This window comes from Hakea prostrata, chromosome 2 (genome assembly GCF_041222555.1).
Source record: "Hakea prostrata isolate BN-2017 chromosome 2, UWA_Hpros_2, whole genome shotgun sequence".
NCBI lineage: Eukaryota > Viridiplantae > Streptophyta > Magnoliopsida > Proteales > Proteaceae > Hakea > Hakea prostrata.
In genome coordinates, this window is record NC_142601.1 from 36,068,837 (window position 1) to 36,075,717 (window position 6,881).

Below are 6,881 nucleotides of genomic sequence, written 5' to 3' on the forward strand. Positions count from 1 at the left end.
GGCTGGATTGGAATCCTTGAGTATGGATGTCAGTGTTCCATTTATGGAAACTGCACCCTGATGAAGATTGGATTAGTTGATGGACTTGGAGTGCTCTCTGTATTGGTTCGAAGACATTTCTACCTACTAGGTATGTCACTTTAGGTGTGTGCAAAACCCCTTGATTTGGACTTGATCTGAGCCTTCAATTCCCTGTTTTGAAGTTGCTATTCTGATTGGTCGACCAATCAATCGACCAATTGAGTCTATTTTTGAAATTTAGGTGGTGGCTACTCTATTTAAGTTTAGTCTCGGGAATACTCCGCCTCATCTGCATCCTAAGCCTCTGAAACGAGTTAGAACCCTATTCTAATCAATTCCCTTGCTTCCTTGGTTGATATCTCGCAAGAACTCAAGTAATCTTCATCCTCCTGCATCAAAGGTATGTTTATGATCTCTTTCCTCTCTATCTCTGATTTTCTTTTCTTTAATCTGTTCTTGATTGAGATCAGGAAGATGATGCTGCATTCTTGCAACCATCCATTCCATGATCTCATCATGTTCTTTGAGATCTATGATCATCATCATGATCTCAACCCTTGCCAGTTGAATCCTGGAAACCCTAACCTTGTGTGGCCATCAGGAGAACCTTTTGGTAACCCCCATGTGAGGGAAACCTCATGGGTAATGTGGAGGTTGATCTAAATTCAATATTCTTTAATTCTTCTTGTTGTATTTGACCTAACAATTTACCTCCCTTCGTCCGGTACTCTCAACCTTTTCATGGGAGCCAAAAAGGGTGAAACCCTAGTTTCTTGGGTAAAATCAAGAACCCCTATTTTGATCATGTTAGAAGACACTCACTTTATTTTCTTTACTAGAATTGTATCCTATCATCCTCTAATTATTTACCCTTGATCACACTGTGTTTTCTTCGTGATTTATGTTTAACCTAATTAGGTTAACCTTCTGGTTCCTAAGTTGTAACCTAGAAACTTGAATTGACTAATGGTTTGATGTCCTCTATAGACTTAGATGCTTCCATTAGAGTTTCCCCCTTATTTTGTACCCTTTTGAACCACCAAATTTGGATTCATATTCTAAAATTTCTGATTGTTGAAGGCTACCTTTTCTGTTGGTCGACTCATTGGTCGACTGGGGCAGTAGACCAATCAGTCGACCAATGGGTATAGCAACCCCATTCTTGGTCTGTTTTGATTGAATTGTGATCTTTCCTTCTATGTATCTTTCCTAACTCATTGTATACACTTGTTTAAGACTCTTTTCTCAGGTTTAGTCAAGGTCTTACTTGATTCTCTAAGTTCCTTTACGAGTTAGAAGGTAAGGACAGTTGTCTCCTTAACTACATAGATCACATACTCTCTGGTTTCTATCTTTATGAAACTATGAGTTTAACTACTGTTTATATACTTTTACTTCTGATTTACTACTGTGAGAACAGTAGCACTTGTTTAGGTTATCTTTTCATTATTCATACTTATATGAATTGGTTATTATCATGTTGTTAATGATTAGATCATGACTTTATATTCTCTTTGGTATATGATGAACTATTGACTGTGTATGTCATGACTGATCTGAGATTGTATCTGATTAGGTATGATTTGGGATTGAGAGGTGTCCTTTTGACACTTCTGTCCTTGGACATTGTCAGAAATAGTATGGGATGTTTCCGGAGTTGTCCATCGACGCTCTCCCGAGTTATTGATTGTCATACCTAGGGCTGTCTAGCAGTGTTTGGCTAGGATGTCCCCATTATATCAGACCCAATTAGGAAGGGTATTGAGACCGAACGACTCGGGGCAGCAATGGGGATTCACGGGCGCTCAAGACCGGTAACCAACCCGTGAGAGGACGGGAATCACATTGTGGGGGCCATGTATTGGAGGGTTGCATATGGTTAGACTTGGGCTCATGGCCGCTTAAGACCGGTGAGTTATATCCGTGAGAGGACATGAGAGATTCCCGTTTACCATATGTGGATAACCAATAGGGTTGGTGAGTTCGTAGTCCGGGACTATTAGTGTCACATCCCGCCCCAAACCGACCAAGGGGGTACCCTATCTGGGTTACTCGGGAGTGATCCACAGCCAACAGAATCCAGTTTAGGAATGATCATATCCACTTATCACAATAATATAATCAAAAGCAAGAACAATTTATAGTATTCAAGTAATCTAATAATAAAGATTAAGAAATGATCACAAAAGGATCACAAAGAACATCAGAGTCCGGAAATGATTCAAATAGGGTAAACAGTCAAGTATGAAAAAGAGGGAGGAAACCCATCCTATAATAATATTAGCGGAAGGTAGATCGATTTAAAATTTAGGTTTACAACCGGTTCCCAAAATGACAAGGGAACAAACTAAACTACGGTCTCGACGAATCAAATAAAAGGTTAAAAGAAAATGGGACGATATCCCAATACTAGCACACAAGTGCAAGGGCCGAACTGTTCCAGATAAGTCTCAATCTCGGACTATTAGTCTTCACCAATTTAGTCACCAAAATCAGTAGTTTAAGAGTCATCAACTTAGTCTTCATAGTGTTGACCATCATAGTCAACAGTAGTAGTACCTGCAGAAAAGTCTAACAAAATATGTTGAAAAAAGGGGTGAGTTCAAAAGAACTCAGCAAGGAAAATTATTCCATAATAACATAAATCATATGATGCACATCATAGCATGATGCAATATGATATGAGACAATGATGATATATGATTCTAACCCTAAGTATGCTAGTCTCTAGGGTAGACATGCTTTAAGTCATAGCACCATACTTCTTTAGGTAGTCTCAGTCACTCATCACCGGGGGGAATTGGGTCCTGCATCCCTCTCGGACAAATCCATGGTTGGGGGTTTTGGTCACCACTCTCTCACATCACCATTTGGTCTAAGTATTGGCGCATGTCAAGGTAAAGCCTAGCCCAATGCAAGTCATCTACTTAGTCATATCATGTTAGTTCCAGATACATCCATTCCTCCCCTCTCGGGATCCTTTCCGGTATCCTTCACACTAGAGTCACGGATATTACTCACCGGACTCATCAACCCTATTGGTCATTCACAAATAGTAGACGGGAAGCTCTCACGTCCCCTAACGGATCATTTCACCGATCTTGAGCGCCCGTGAGCCCAAGTCTAGCCATTTGCAACCCTACCAATAAATGGCCCCTTTCGGGTAACCGCAATACAATTCATGTCCTCTCACAAAGTGGTTACCGGTCTTGAGCGCCCACAAATCCATACTACTACCACGGGTCGTTCGGTCTCAATGCCCTTCCGATTCAGGTCTGATATGACAGGGACATCCTAGCCATACATCTAGACAAGTCCTATGTATGTCATCCAATGATCCAGGAAAGCGTCGATGGGCATCTTCGGAGAACATCCCATACTATTCCCTCCGATGTCCAAGGATAGAAGTACCAATAGGGCACTCCCCAATCCCAAATCATACCTAAGCAATCACATGCTTATTTCCATCCATTACATATCAACAATACATTATCATATTGAAAACATGTCATAACATCTCATAATACAGTATATAAATAAATGACAAGAATAAGTAAACATGATAAATCAAGTAATTAAGCATGGTGCTACTGTCATAAGGTAACTACAGTAGTCATATGATGTCTAAAATCAATTAATAAGTTAAGTCTACTAAGTTACCAATAGCAGTGTAAAAATCATACAGTCTATGTTATATGGCGATAACCGTCCTTACCTCAAATTGTGAAGAAGATGATTCGAAGTCACAAGAGAATGGTCCAATTATAGTCTTAAAGCCCTAAACAAACATACATGAAGGATTAGAGAAGAAATCAAAACAATTGGAGATCGAAACTGTGCAAAAGTTGCTGACAGCAACTCTGTTGGTCGATACATTGGGTCGATAGTATTGACCAACAAGCATCGACCAAAAGAGTCTCAGACAGCAAGTTGGGTTTTTGGGTTTTGGCCCAAAACTGGTCTTCCGGGCCCCGGATCGATACGAAACTTGGAGGGAATGATAGGAACAGTAGCAGGAGACTACATAGCAAGAATTAACATGATCCAATGGTCAAATTGAAAACCCCCAATTTGAACCCTAGGTTCAACTTGCAAGACCCATGTTCTTCAATGAAATCAATTACAATTGCAAGAGAACTTAGGAATTGAATTAAGGGAATGATGGGCAGTAGGTTAGAGTACATACTAACATATAATCAGCCCTATTTAAAGAAATCAGATTAGGCAAAGGATTCATGTTTTCATGAAGAAAATCATAATAAGAAGGCAAGAACATTATGCATAATAATCATAGCCTGAATATGATATGAAGGGGTTTATTCAAAACAAAAGAGGTTGTAGAAGGGGTGGTGGCAACGTTGCAGCACCTTCTTCCTAACCTCAGCAGCAAAAGTAAGAGTAATTAGGAGTAGGTTAGAGAAGGGAGAAGAGATTACCAATGACTAGAAGAGGAGCCGGGCCTGGTGGGAGTTTCTGCCGGAGTTCCCCTGCATCAACACCAAGTTCTGGCCACCTACGGCTTGCTCACCCACACAAATCAAGTGAAACTGCAAAGGTTGGTTGCTGTTCTTGGGGAGTTGAGTCATCAATAAGCAGCCTCAAAAGAGAAACACACAGAAGGTGAACTATAGGATTTCTTTAGGCCCTAGACCCACCAATGAACTTGAGCCGCAACTCCTCCTTGGAGGTCTAATGATTTCAAAACAGAGGAATAAATAGAAATGTTGGACTTTCCTGCCTCTTCCATAAATCCCCAAACCATGGCTTTCATCTCTTGTGCGATCTGGGAGCCTGGACAAGCCATGTCGACAGAGAAAACAGTGTTGGATAGCAAGTTCAGGGTTGTGGCAAAGGCAGCTTGACCAACAACAATAGCTTGCCTCAGTTGGGCGTTTTCAAGAACATGATCAAGGAGTTGCTGAATCTTAAGGCGCCACAGAGATTCACCAGCATCAAGTTTCTGGGTTGAGAAGAAAATCTGATGATTACAGAGCTTGTAAAGGTTTCTCCAGCGTGGAGAAGCAGAAAGCCATATCATAGACGATTGATGGTGGTTCAGTGCTCGAACTGCATCCACAACTGATCGACCAGTAAGTGCTTGGTCGTGGGTTTGGAGAAATCCTTGGGCTATAGCTGCTGAAGAATCAACTATGGTGGTTAAACCACCGAGCTTCATAGTCATCAGAGGGCCATAAATCATTGCTAAATCAGCGAGTGACTTGCTGGGTTTGTGTTATGATTCAAGATAGGGATTGAAGAAGAAGACAAGGTAGAAGGTAAGAAGTAGAGAAAGCCGAGACAGAGAAGAAGGTTATAAGGGAAATAAGAGATAGGTTTTCTGATATCTCTCTGCTTAACATGTGTAGTCCTCTTTTGTAAATATACACACTACAATGAAATGTTTAATAACATAACAGCCACTAACGCTCTCTCCCTCACTCTCAACTTAAAGAAAATCATGAATATCGATTCCTCACTTCTTCTCTTCAATTAAAAATAAAACCAATCAATTATTTCTTCTCTCCCATTAATTCTTTTCCACTCACCTCAATTTCTTAAAATTAAGCCTCCCACTTACTCCCTTTTTCTTTATAAATAACTTCTCCACTCACCTCTCTCTTTATTTATTATATATATATATATATATATATATATTTTTAAAACATCTCCACTAGCAAATGGGTCCACATCTAAAACTTTGATCGGATGGCCCACAGATACCGCCGATTCGAGGCCCGGGTCTTCGAACTTCAATCAATTAGGTTTTCTAGGTCAAGGTCAGGGTTAGGCTAGGGCGGGGTTTTACAATTAGGACTCTAGTGGAAAGGATACCGGAAAGGATCACCTGGGGCGAAGAATGGAGGTATCTAGACCTGAGTTGATGTAACTGAGTAGATGACTTGCATTGGGCTAGGCTTTTACCCTAACATGCGCCAGTACTTAGACCAAATGGTTGTGAAAGAGAGTGTTGACTTAACCCCCTGCCATGGTTTGTCCTGAGGGATGCCGGACCCACTACCAACAGGAGCCGTATGTGTGACCTACCCAAAGAAGTACGGTGCTATGACTTAAAGCATGTCTGCCATAGAGACCAGCATACATAGAGTTTAGATGCATACATACATTATTTGTTTCATATTGCATTGCATCTTTTTATGGATTGCTTTCATGTTATTTATGTTGTTATGGATTAACTACCTTATTGAGTTTCTTCGAAACTCATTCCTTTTTGTACATTGTTTTGTTAGACTATTCTACAGGAATTGATTACTATGGCGCACAGTACGATGAAGCGCAAGCCGATGAAGCGTACTACACGCAAGGTGTTGGCAACAATCAAGATTACTCTGATGATCCCTCAGTTGATCAAGTTGCGTACTAAGATTAAAGACAACGTGGAGGTGGAACGTCTCAAATGGATTGACGAAGTCCACTATTTTGAAGACGTCATCTATAGAATAGAAAACTCTTATGTTTAGTCATCTCTCTTATTTCCTTTGATTTAATTGTTATTTCTTTTAAACTTACATACTGCGTTCCGTTGTATTTTGTGGAGTGAGTTTCCGCCTCACTTTACTTCTTTTGATATCTACAGATATCTGGTATCATTTTTTCGCACTTTGATTATATTATTTATTCATTTCTTGTTTTGAACCTTGTTTATAATATTAAACCTTGATTATTCCCTGTTTATGATTATGTTATTGTATATGTGGGAGGATGATTTCCTCGATACTTGATCTTCAGGGCTGTGGATCACACTTTCGGGTATGCCAGTTAGGGTACCGGCTGGGAGGATGTGATAGATTGGTATCAGAGCCCAAAGTTCAAGGAAATCCTAACCACAGAAAATAGTAACA

At 40.2% G+C, this 6,881-nt stretch overlaps 1 pseudogene; it reads right to left on the reverse strand.

The window, feature by feature from the left end:
• Nucleotides 1–4,666: 4,666 nt before the first annotated feature.
• Nucleotides 4,667–5,221, reverse strand: LOC149024266 (geraniol 8-hydroxylase pseudogene; annotated as a pseudogene).
• Between the last annotated feature and the right edge of the window lie 1,660 nt (nt 5,222–6,881).